Source organism: Capsicum annuum, chromosome 2 (assembly GCF_002878395.1).
Source record: "Capsicum annuum cultivar UCD-10X-F1 chromosome 2, UCD10Xv1.1, whole genome shotgun sequence".
NCBI lineage: Eukaryota > Viridiplantae > Streptophyta > Magnoliopsida > Solanales > Solanaceae > Capsicum > Capsicum annuum.
In genome coordinates, this window is record NC_061112.1 from 56,102,541 (window position 1) to 56,115,540 (window position 13,000).

A 13,000-nucleotide genomic window follows, 5' to 3' on the forward strand; every position below is an offset into this window, starting at 1 on the left:
GCCCTACGACTGAGATGGTAGGCGGGTCAGGACATCGTTGCTCTAGTAGGGATCCAACCTAACCGCACATACCGGACACAACTCACGCGCCGTGTGTCCAAATGATCCATCGATATACGCCCTACCCCAACCTCGATGCCCAGCAATAGATGTCGTACGCTGCTACCCATGTAGATGTTGCAAGGCTAAAGTAAGTCCCACTTGACATGATTGCCCACCCTTGGAGGGAGCAGAGAAGATGAAGGCGCGCTGAGGCAAGCGCACGGGCATCGTCTACGTCAGCCGACGACGCTCTATGCAGTTTTTGCTCAGACCCATATGTACAGTGCCAGGAGCTTACCCCGAGAGCAGTATCCAGAACTTGCTGCAGCTCCATCGTGGATGACGCCATCGATAGTAGACATTAGTGCATAATGAGCTTGGTAGACGTTGTTTCGCGGGCACCGGTGGCTCGCATGAACTAGCCATGCATGTTGTCATATGCCCATACTGCACGTCGACATACCTTGTGAACGACTAAGAAAACTAGCGACAATCGCCTTGAAGTGCCTTAAACACCTCTACTCCCCTTATATATGCTTAAAAAAACTCAAGTCACAGAAGTAGAATTGATTTTGCTAGAGAATCATACAAGATATGTATGGACCAGAACTGCACGTTTTGATGTAAGACTGAGCCAATGCACTCACAAAAGGGTCACGTAATTTGTAAATGATAATTTTCATTAAGAAAATATTTTTTTCTTATATTATATATGAAAATTCAAAAAATAAATAAAAAATATGAAAAATATTTTTAAAATATAAAAAAAATTAGGAATATATTTCCAACGCATGAAGTAACCTTAAACCAATATTGAGTACATATTTGTACTTATAACGTAATGATATAAAATATCAAAATTTAAGGATACTAAATAAAAAAATTTTAAAATATAAAAATAATATGGGGGCATTAGTAAAATCAACCAAAATGCAATAGATAAGTAACAACCCTAAGACATGCATATTAGAATAAAGTAACCTTAAACAAATATTGAGTGCATATGTATATGTAAACATAATGATATAAAAATTTAAAATTTAAGGATATTCAATATAAACATTAAAAAAATATAAAAATAATATGGGAGACATTAAAAAAACCACTTAGAATGAAATAAATAAGCAATAACCCCAAAACATGCATATTAGAATGACCTTAAACCAATAATTGTGTGCATATTCAATATTTAAATTTAAATAATTAAGAATTAAAAAAAACTTGGGGACATTACGAAAACTACCCCAACATATGAGGTAATATTGAAATATCGTTTAAGAACACATAGAGCATGCATTTAACGAAAGGAGTATGCAACGGTGAGGATGATAATGGATGAACGTTATAATGTATTAGGATGATCGAACCTAGGTTTATGCTCTTTTGATTTTCGCATGGTGCCTTCACCGTGCCCATGGTGGCATGGTGCCTTGATGCGCTTGCGGCGAGTCCACGAGCGTGCGGGTGCAAATCACACAGTTCCTAGCTTAGGATGTATGGGTGCCATAGTGCACGGTTCCTTGGTTCCATAGTGCGCGGAGCCATGGTGCCTTGGTGCCACGGTGCGCGGTGCCTTTGTGCCATGGTGTGCGGTGCTATTGTGTATGGTGCCTTGGTTGTAGGGTGCGTGGTGCCATGGTGCTATGATGCGCGCTGCCTTGGTGTAATGGTTCTATAGTGTACGGTGCCATGGTGCCTTGGAGCAACAAGCTCGATAAAGACACCACCATGGTAGGCCACTATAGGTCCTTCAGGCATTTCTCATCACGGCACATGCGACACTTATTTTTCATGCTGTCGATATTACCGGACATCGAAGCTCGGGTCATTGGTCATGTCTCTAGGATTGCACTAGACAGTCACCTAAACCTCTAATTGCGACATGTCTCTATGGGCCGACGTTGGCCTCGTGATGCATTGATGGTCTCTTAAGCCACACTCCGCATCAAGGAAAATCTTTAATTATGATGTCATAGTTTTACACGAAAGGCCACTTGATATCATACATAACCGTTTGGATTGAAACACACTCGATACTTGAAAAACGAACGGTGAACTCGGGTGAGGCTATATCACGACATGCTTGAGGGAGAGGTGAACTCACATCACTTAGTGGGAGTTTCCAAGTACGGATGCACAAACCTCCGTTGGAGAGGGACGGAAAAATGATTGGATTAGAGGGGGAAGGCTGAACCGGAGTGAAAAAGGGTTTAATATCAGTGGATCGTGGCAGCAAGGCCACTCTACCACTTACAATACCCAATCATGTATTTAAGTCTTCTGTAAAGGATTCTACCCACCGCTCGATGGAAATTTTACTTTAAGACAGCCACCGTGATCCTTCTATTGTGATGGCTTAGCCAACGACACGTGCCCTTGGAGGCCATGGCCCCTACTGCAAGTCGGCAAGTGGACGGCGGGCATATGCATTGCTTATAGCCCGAATTCTGACTTAGAGGCGTTCAATCATAATCTAGCAAATGGTAGCTTTGCGCCACTGGCTTTTGAACTAAGCGCGATAACCAATTGTGTTAATGAACGGTTCCTGTTGTACTAGATTGAATTAATATTGCGACACTGTCATCAGTAGGGAAAAACTAACCTATCTTACAATGGTCTAAACCCATCTCACGTTCCCTATTAGTGGGTGAACAATTCAACATTTGGTGAATTCTGCTTCAGAATGATAGGAAGAGCTGACATCGAAGGGTCAAAAAGCAACGTCGCTATGAATGCTTGGCTGCCGCAAGCCAGTTATCCCAGTGGTAACTTTTCTAACACCTCTATCTTCAACTTTTGAAGGTTTAAAGTATTTTTAGGCCACGCTTTCACAATTTGTATTCGTACTGGAAATCAGAATCAAATGAGTTTTTGCCCTTCTGTTCCACACGAGATTTTTGTTCTTGTTGAGCTCATCTTAGGACACCTGCATTATCTTTTAATAGATGTGCCACCCCAATGAAATTCCCTGCCTAACAATGTATTCTGCTTGAATCAGCCCGCAGAGCAAGCCTTGGGTAAAACAAGAGGGGCAGTGCCCCGCTTCAGATTCACAGAATAAGTAAAATAACTTTAAAAGTAGCCTTTCACTTTCCCCTTTCGGCTCCCACTTATAATACACCTCTCAATTCACTTCACAAAGTCGGACTAGAGTTAAGCTCAACAGAGTCTTCCTTCCCCGCTGATTCTGCCAAGCCCATTCCCTTGGCTGTGGTTTCACTGGATAGTAGACAAGGACAGTGGGAATCTTATTAATCTGTTCATGCGTGTCACTAATTAGATGATGAGGCATTTGGTTACCTTAGGAGAGTCATAGTTACTCCCGCCGTTTACCCATGCTTGGTTAAATTTCTTCACTTTGACATTCAGAGCACTAGAAAAAAATCACATTGCGTTAACATGCGTTGGGACCATAGCAATGTTTTTTTTTAATTAAATAGTCAAATTCCCCTTGACCATACCAATTCTGAGTTGGTTGTTCGATGCGCGGGGAAGGCCATCAAAGGAACCATTACCAGACCCCCTCTGCCAGCCCGCTGTGACCCGCTCTCATCATGGAAGCAGCTTGAGTAGTCCATCGACAGCCGACGAGTTCTGGACTGGGACTCCTGTGCCTATCCCTTAGAGCCAATCCTTTTCCTAAAGTTACGGATCTATTTTTCTAACTTTTCTTACATACATTGTTCCATCGAGCAGAGAATGTTTACCTTGGAGATCGGATGTGGTTAAAAGTATGATCGGGCGTGGACGACATTCGTTTCTCTGGATTTTCAAAGGCCACCGGGAGCACACCAAACATCACGCAATGTGTGATGCTCTTCAAGCCGCTGGACCCTACCTCCAACTGAGCTAATTTCAAGGTGGGAAGGCTGTTAAATAGAAAAGATATCTTTTCCCGAGGCTCCCACCAACATTTTCGGACTTCATAATATTGACATGAACCTCCACCTGTCGGTTCAAGAATTTTAACCCAATTCCCTTTCAGATTACGCGCGAAATACGCTATCTATCGGGGTTCCCCCGACCCTTAGGATTGACTAACCCATGTACAAGTTCTGTTGACATGGAACCTTTCCCCTCTTCAGCCTTTAAATTTCTAATTTGAATATTTTCTACTACCACAAAGATTTGCACTGACGGCTGCTTCACCTAGGCTTACGCCTAAGGTTTTTGCAATGACCGCCGTTCCCTCCTACTCATCTGGGCTTGGCACATGCCCTGATGGATGGGTGTAGGTCGCGCTCTTAAGAGCCATCTATATTCAGGGCTAGTTGATTTGGTACGTGAGTTGTTACATACTCCTTAGCGGATTTTAACTTCCATGACCACCATCCTGCTGTCTTAATTGACCTATACCCTTTGTGGGATCTAGGTTAGTGTACAATTTGGCATCGTAACCCAGCTTTTAGTTCATCCCAAATCGCCAGTTCTTCTTACCAAAAATGGTGCACTTGGAGCTCTTCATTCCATGGTACGGCTCAACAAAGAAGTCACGCCATCCTACCTATTTAAAGTTTGAGAATAGGTTGAGGAAGTTGCGCCCCTGATGCCTCTAATCATTGGCTTTACCTGAGAGAATTCGCACGCGAGCTCCAACTATCCTGAGGGAAACTTCAAAGGGAATTATCTACTGGACAATTCGATTAGTATTTTGCCCCTACACCCAAGTCAGAAGAATAATTTGCACGTCAGTATCACTGCAGGACTCCGCCAGAGTTTTCTCTGGCTTCGCCCCTCTTAGGCATAGTTCAACATCTTTTGGGTCCTAAAAGGTATTCTCACACTCGAACCCTTCTTTGAAAATCAAGGTCGGTCAGCGGTGCACCCCTCAGGGGGATCCCACCAATCAACTTCCTTATTCCTTACGTTTCTACTCGCCGGTTCACCCGCACACATGTTAAAATCTTTGGTTTATGTTTAAAGACGGGTCCAACGGGGATTCCATAGGCCAGCATCTGAAGCGAGCAGATGTCGAAGAACACCATAGGGGCGCACTGCCTGCCAAAATTAAGGAAACCGCATTCCACGAATGTATTTATAGCTCAGGCTTTGGCAGCCCCCCCCAATCCATGTTGGTCCATGCCCTAAGTCGATTGGCGAAACAGCTCATCGCCGTTCCACATCTGACTGGGGCGCATCACCAACCTCCATACGCTTCCCTATCGATAATTTTATACACTCTTTGACTCTTTTTTCAAAGTCCTTTTCATTTTTCCATCACGGTACTTGTTTGCTATCGGTCTCTCGCCCGTATTTAGCCTTGGACGAAATTCACTGCCCGATTTGGGCTGCATTCCCAAACAACCCAACTCGTAGCTTATACCTTATGGTGTGCTAGAGTCCAGGCACAACAAAACTCTCACCCTCTCTGGTACCCTCTTCTAGAGGACTTGGGCCTTGTCCGCCTCTGAGGATGCTTCTCCAACTATAATTCAGATGATGGAGTTGCCCGATTCTAAGGCTGGGCTATTCACGGTTTGCTCGCCGTTACTAAGGGAATCCTTGTAAGTTTATTTTCCTCTGCTTACTGATATGCTTAAAATTTGTAGGTAATATCGCCAGACCTGGGGTCGCGGTCGGAGCGCCTAAGCACGATAGGATCCTAGAGTCCGTACGCATGACTGGCTATAGCCGCGACAACAAAGAGCATTGAGTTACAACCAGCACTTGCCACAACTTTCGTCGATGTGGACTCACACTTTAGCTATCCATGATCTTGGGGCACATGAGAAACCAGTATCCACCTCACGATGACAGCGAGCCCCATGATTGAGGTGTGATGCAAAGGGGCAACGTGATACATGATGCCTAGGCAGACGTGCCCTCGACCTAATGGCTTTGGGCACAACTTGTGTTCAAAAAATTGATGGTTCACGTGATTCTATAATTCACACCAAGTATCATATTTCGCTATATTCTTCATCAATATGAGGGCCGAGATATCCATTGCCGAGAGTCATTTTCATTTACAAAAGAAGCACAAGTCCCCATGACGCATGCTATGGATAGGGCGTGAGGGGTAGGCTATAAATTTAAGTATTCCTTAGTGCTTTCCATACTGGGATTCAGTATTCACCCTACCCGCATGCTGGGCGCGCACGCCGGGATGGGGGGAAGGGCTCATGTGGAGCGCCGAAGCATCCCGTCCCCACAGACTCCCCATTTATTAAACACGTTCGTGGGTCGTTCTGCTGTGCAGGTTTTGACAATAATCCTTGCACAGGTTCACTTATGAAAACCTTGTTACGACTTCTCCTTTCTCTAACTGATAAGGTTCAATGCACTTCTCACAACATCGCAGGCAGCAAACTGCCTACGTCACTTTGATTCGATCATTTCAATAGATCATTCAATCGGTAGAAGTGATGAGCGGTGTGTCCTAAGGGCAGGGATGTAGTCAACGCGAGCTGATGACGTGCGCTTATTAGGAATTCCTTGTTGAATACCAACAATTGCAATGATCTATCAACTTCATGATGAAATTTCAAAGATTACCTGGGCTTATCGGCCAAGGCTATATACTTATTGAATACATTAGTGTATTATGCGTGCAGCCCCAGAACATCTAAAGGCATCACAGACCTGTTATTACCTCAAACATCCGCGTCCTAAAAAGTCGTAGTCCCTCTAATAAGCTGGCCACGAAGGGATACCTCTGCATACCTAGTTAGCAGGCTGAGGTCTTGTTTGTTAACAGAATTAACTAGACAAATTGCTCCACCAACTAAGAACGGCCATGCACCACCAACCATAGAAGCAAGAAAGAGCTCTTAGTCTGTCAATCCTTACTATGTCTGGACCTAGTAAGCTTCCCCATGTTGAGTAAAATTAAGTCACAGGCTCCACTCCTGGTGGTGCCCTTCCTTCAATTCCTGTAAGTTTAAGCCTTGTGACCATACTCCCCCTGGAACCCAAAAACTTTGATTTCTCATAAGGTACTAGCGGAGTCCTAAAAGTCACATATGTCGATCCTTGATCAACATCATTTATGGTTGAGACTAGGACGATATCTGATCATCTTTGATCCCCCAACTTTTATTCTTGATTAATGGAAACACCCTTGGCAAATGCTTTCGTAGTTGTTTGTCTTTCATAAATCCAAGAATTTCACCTCTAATTATGAAAAACAAATCCTCCCTACTGTCCATATTAATCATTCCAATCCCGAAGGCCAACGTAATAGGACAAAAATCCTATAATGTTATCCCATGCTAATGTATACAGAGTGTGGGCTTGCATTGAGCATTCCAATTTTTTCAAAGTAATAGCGCCAGAGGAGCTGGAATTACCATGGGTACTGGCACCAAACTTTCCCTCAAATAGATCCTCATTAATGGATTTAGATTGTACTCATTCCAATTACCAGACTCATTGATACTGGCATTACTATTTATTGTCACTACCTTCCTTATCAGGATAGGGTTATTTTCGCACCTGCTGCCTTACTTGTATGTGGCAGCCATTTCTCGGGCTCCCTCTCCAGAATCAAACCCTAATTATCCATCACCCATTACCACCATGGTAAGCCACTATCCTAGCATCAAAAGTTGATAGGGCATAAATTTAAATAATGTGTCGTCGGGGCAATGGCCGTGTGATCCATCAAGTTATCATGAATCATCACAACGACGGGCAGAGCCCGCATTGACCTTTTATCTAATAAATATATCCCTTCAAGAAGTCAGGGCTTTTTGCACGTATTAGCTCCAGAATTACTACGGTTATCCGAGTAGTGGATACTATCAAACAAACTATAACTGATTTAATGAGCCATTTGCAGTTTCACAATCTTAATTTGTTTATACTTAAACATGCATGGCTTAATCTTTTATAAAAGCATATGACTACTGGTAGGATCAACCAGGTAATATTTCTCATCGACACCGACATCGCATGAGCCCGACCTACTTGAAAGAGCACGGACGCGTTCAATACAAGTGCTACCATCATTTATATAGAGCATCGTATAGGGCAAATAGGAGCCGATGAAGACCCCATGCCCACTGCATATACCGTATCTGAGAATCCCGACCACCACTTATGGACTATAACATCGTAAGATGAAGCAAGGAAGGCATGGGACACAGGGGCAACATTTTGGTTCACCCTACCTATGGAATACAAAGGGCAAAAGACGATTGATAAAACTTGATAATTCCTGGGCAATAGGTATACGGCACAAAAAACTAACTTCAAGGAAGCCTAACTTACGCTTACCCCATGACTGAGATAGCAGGTGGGTCAGGACATCGCTGCTCCAGCAGGGATCGAACCTAAACATACATGCCAAACAAAACTCACGCGATGTGCGTCTAAATGCACCATCGATGTATGCCCAACACCGGCCCTAATGCCCAATAATAGATGTCATGCGCTTCTGCCCATACAGACGTTGCAAGGCTTAGGCAAGTCCCACTTGACATGATTTCCTACCCTTGAAGGGAGTGGAAGAGATGAAGGCGTGCCGAGGATAGTGCACAGGCGCTGCCCACGTCGGCCGCCAGTACTCTATATAGATTTGGCTTGGCACCATATATGCAGGGCCTAGAGTTTTCCCCAAGAGAAGAATCCAGAACATGTCGCACGCACAAAATCACCACTTCATCCGAAATCAAATGCCAATAGCCCCATCTTGGATAACTCCACCAATAGCAGACACTAGCGCATAATCAAGCATGATCGACGTCATTTTGGAGGCACCGGTGGCTTGCACAGAATAGCCATGCAGCTGCCATGTGCCCACACTACACGCCGACATACCCAGTGAGCACCTATGTGATCTTGGGTGTATTTATACACCTAAAAACCATAATTTATCCATATTTTAGCTATGTTTAGAGAACAAAGTGCCTACTTTCTTATGTTTTTACTCGACTTTGATGTAATTGAGCTAACTGATGTGATTAGCATGATTTCAGGTATTAATGAGGTAGATCAAGACATTATAGGACTATGGAATGCGGATGGCATATGACACAAGAGAGAGTAGCAACCTGGACCAAATGTGGCGCCTAGAAACTACAATTTGGATCAAATGAGGCGCCTAGAAACTATGTCCAAGACTAGTTTCTCATTTATAATTAGTTCAGAGACCTCGAAGGAAATTATGAGAGAAAAGATTATTAAAAGGATTAATGCTGAATTTTTATGGAGGATTCAATTATTCTGTAGTATTCTGAGAAGGGAATAGCGGCTTAGGGTGGAGAGACAAAAATGTTTCTCTCTTGTTTCACTATTTGTACTCCAAGATCGTCTTCTAGTTTTTGGTATGGTGAATATATTTATGATGCTTTTCATTTTATTCATGAGTAGCTAAGTTTATTAGTTAGGGTTATGGAAGCCTTGTAGCATGCAATCTATTACTTTGGGTTTTGAATTCATTATGCATAGATTTGTTTACATCATACTCTCTTCATTTATCTTGAATTCTCGTGGTTGCAAACATAGAGGATATTCCTTAAAATGCAACTTATTCAAAAGAAAGGTTGTTGTTCGAAAAGGAGAGTAGTGACTAGAAAATAGGATTACCAACCCCTATTTCTTATGTTAATGCCTTAGAAGGATTAACTACTTGGAGATTTCGTATTGTTTTTGGTAAACACTTTTGATTTGAGAGAACTAAAGTGAATTAGTCCTTGATTGTTGAGAAACACTAGGATTATGTTATTAAATACAATATGTTTCTCTGTAAGCATGATGCATGTATGAATTTGTAAAGCCCAGAGTTAGAAAGTATTGAAAACTACAAGGTGGACATAACCCTAGCTTGTTCTTTCTCTGAATTTGAATACTACTACACTTATTTCATCTTGTTAAACTGAAACCACAAATTTGTGAACTGAATCAAATCCCCCTATTTATTTTATGGAAGCGAACAATTAAAAGTCAACTATTCTGTATAAAACTTTATTAGCAACATATTCCCTATGGGATTCGACCCCAACCTAGTTGGGTTATATATTTGCCAATGACCACTTACTCTCTCATAAGAGGGGTGTAGTTTAGGCGTATCAAGTTTTGGTGCCATTGCCGGGGAATACGGTTGTCGATTGAGTTTATGTGAGTTAATTGACTGTTAGTCAAGTTTCTTAATTTTACGTTTAAGAGAGTTGGTTTGGAATTTTAGCCTATTTGCTTGAATTCAAACTTGTAAATATTTATTTTTAGTTTTCTTTTATTTCTTGTGTTAGGTAGATTTTTATTTTTGTTTACTTATTACTATGGCATCGTGGAACGAACATGAGCTTCGTGTTTGGAAATCTTATATTGATGACCCATGTCCATATTATGATGGACCTCACTTTTGGCAAGATTGTAGATATGCTCCCTGGAGAGAGATATGTGCACCATCTCCATCCTACCGGGAGTATGATTGTTCTTTATGTGGTGGTCAAGATGGACATTGGAGTGATTGCCCTAATGCACCCTCCCCCCATTATGCTAACCCAAATTCTAGTTCATCTTTTGAGTTTAACATGTCTTATGGTCAAGAAAAGAAAGAACGAAGCACCGAAAGGAGTGGCATTGAAGCTATGTTAAAACGAATGTTGGATCTCCAAGAAGAAACATATGATATCGTATGTGATATGCATCAAGGCATGAGGTCAATCATTCATGAGGAAATGGATATAGAGGTCAATAATTCAAAGCACTCTTCTACAATATACTTAGATGACATCTTGTCTGTGGAATCATTTAACATATTGGAAGAATGTGAAGATAAGGAGCTAGAATCCTATATTGATTTTAAGCAACCCTCAGTGACTTCCCAACCAAACAAACCAACCATTAGAGATGATGCCAATATTGAGGACTTGGTGCTAGAGTAAAAATAAGAAACCAAGAAAATCTCTAATAAAGACTCTAGCCCAATTCCAATTGAAGATGTCGAGAAGGTGAGTAAGAGTGAGTGTGTAGTAGATAGTGTAAATTTTGAAGTAGAATTAGTTGGGCTTCACTCAAAGCATTTTTCCACATTATGTTTAGATAATATCTTATTCGTGGAATCATCTAAAATAGTGGAAGAGTGTGAAGATAAGGACCAAGAATCCTATATTATTTATTTTACACTTGATAAGCAACATAAAAACACACCTCACTTTAAGACCGAGTTTTATACCATGCATCATCCATTACTCGATTTCTTAATTTCTACACGACCCCCGTATGAGAGGGGAAAAAAGATAGATGCGATGTTGGGGGTGAAATTCATATCCTCAAGGTGGAGAAAAAAGTTGATTGGGTCGTGCCACGATACTAAATTAGGCGCTTGGTGGGAGGCAACCCATCATTCTAATCATTTTTGTTGTTTTTGATTAAGTGTAGGTGTACAAAGTACTAAGAAGAAGATTAGTACCAATTTTGATTTGGAAGCGAGCCATGTCAATGGTGGTAAGTTTAGGAGTGATGGGAACATTACAGGTAAGTTGGAGTGGTCAAATGTGTAAGGCTCAAGTATGATTCTTATTAGAGTCGCGCTTTGAATTATGTTAATACGACACAAATAGTTTCGTCGTGCAACTTTAAAATGCAACTTATTTGAAAGAATGATTGTTGTTCGGAAAGGAGAGTAGTGACAACAAAATAGGATTACCAACCCCTATTTCATATGTTAATGCCTTGGAAGGATTAACTACTTGGAGATTTCTTCTTGTTTTTGTTAAACTCTTTTGATTCGAGAGAACTAAAGTGAATTAGTCCTTTATGGTTGAGAAACACTAGGATTATGTTATTAAATAAAATACGTTTCTTTGTAAGAAGGATGCATGTATGAATTCGTAAAGCCCAGAGTTAGAAAGTATTGAATACTACAAGGTGGACATAACCCTAGCTTTCTCTTTTTCTGAATTTGAATACTACTACACTTATTTCATCTTGTTAAACTAAAACCATTAATTCGTGAACTGAATCAAATCCCCCTATTTATTTTACTAAAACGAACAATAAAAAGTCAACTAATCTGCATACAACTTAATTAGCACCATATTCCCTTTGAGATTCGACCCCAACCTAGTTGGGTTATATATTTTACAATGACCGCTTAATTTCTCCTTAGAGAGGTGTAGTTTGGGCGTATCACTATGTCAACTAGTGACAGTCTCCTTGAAGTTCCTTCAACACCTCTACCTACCTTATATATGCTTTAAAAAAACTCAAGTAACAAGAGTAGACATGATTTTGCCAGAAAATCATACTAGACATGTACGGACCAGAACTGCATAATTTGACGTAAGACTAAGCCAACACAATCACAAAAGAGTCACGTAATTTGTAAATGATAATTTTCATTAAGAAAATATTTTTTTTAAAATATTATTTATGAAAATTCAAAAAATAAATAAAAATAAATAAAAAATATGAAAAATATTTTTAAAATATAAAAACATTTAAAAAATATTCTCAATGGATTAAGTAACCTCAAACCAATAATTGAGTACATATTTGTACTTATAACGTAACAATATAAAATATAAAAATTTAAAGATATTAAATAAAAAATTAACAAAAATATAAAAATAACGTAGGGACATTAGTAAAATCGCTCAGAATGCAACATATAAGTAACAACCCCAAAATTTTCATTTTAGAATGATATAAATTTAAACAAATAATTGAGTTGATATGTATAACATAACGATATAAAATATCATAATTTAAGGATATTCAATAAAAAATATAAAAATAACATGGGGGACATTAGGAAAACAACCTAGAATAAAATAGATAAGTAACAACCCCAAAACATGCATATTAGAATGACCTTAAACCAATAATCAAGTGCATATTCTATTTTTAAATTTAAATATTTAAGGATTAAATAAAAATAAAAAAAATTGGTGACATAACGAAAAATGCCCCAACATATAAGGTAATATTAAAATATCACTGAAAAATACTTAGAGTGTATATTTACGAAAAGAGTATTCAATGGTGAGGATGATGATGGATGAATGTTATG

General features: G+C 40.3%; 2 non-coding genes across 2 annotated transcripts; both read right to left on the bottom strand.

The window, feature by feature from the left end:
* Positions 1 to 2,230: 2,230 nt before the first annotated feature.
* Positions 2,231 to 5,615, bottom strand: LOC124896467. Its single transcript, XR_007052829.1, has one exon. It is a non-coding gene; the product is annotated as a 28S ribosomal RNA (ribosomal RNA).
* Positions 5,616 to 5,844: 229 nt separating this feature from the next.
* On the bottom strand, positions 5,845 to 6,000 carry LOC124896407. The gene has a single exon (XR_007052770.1). It is a non-coding gene; the product is annotated as a 5.8S ribosomal RNA (ribosomal RNA).
* Positions 6,001 to 13,000: the final 7,000 nt, after the last annotated feature.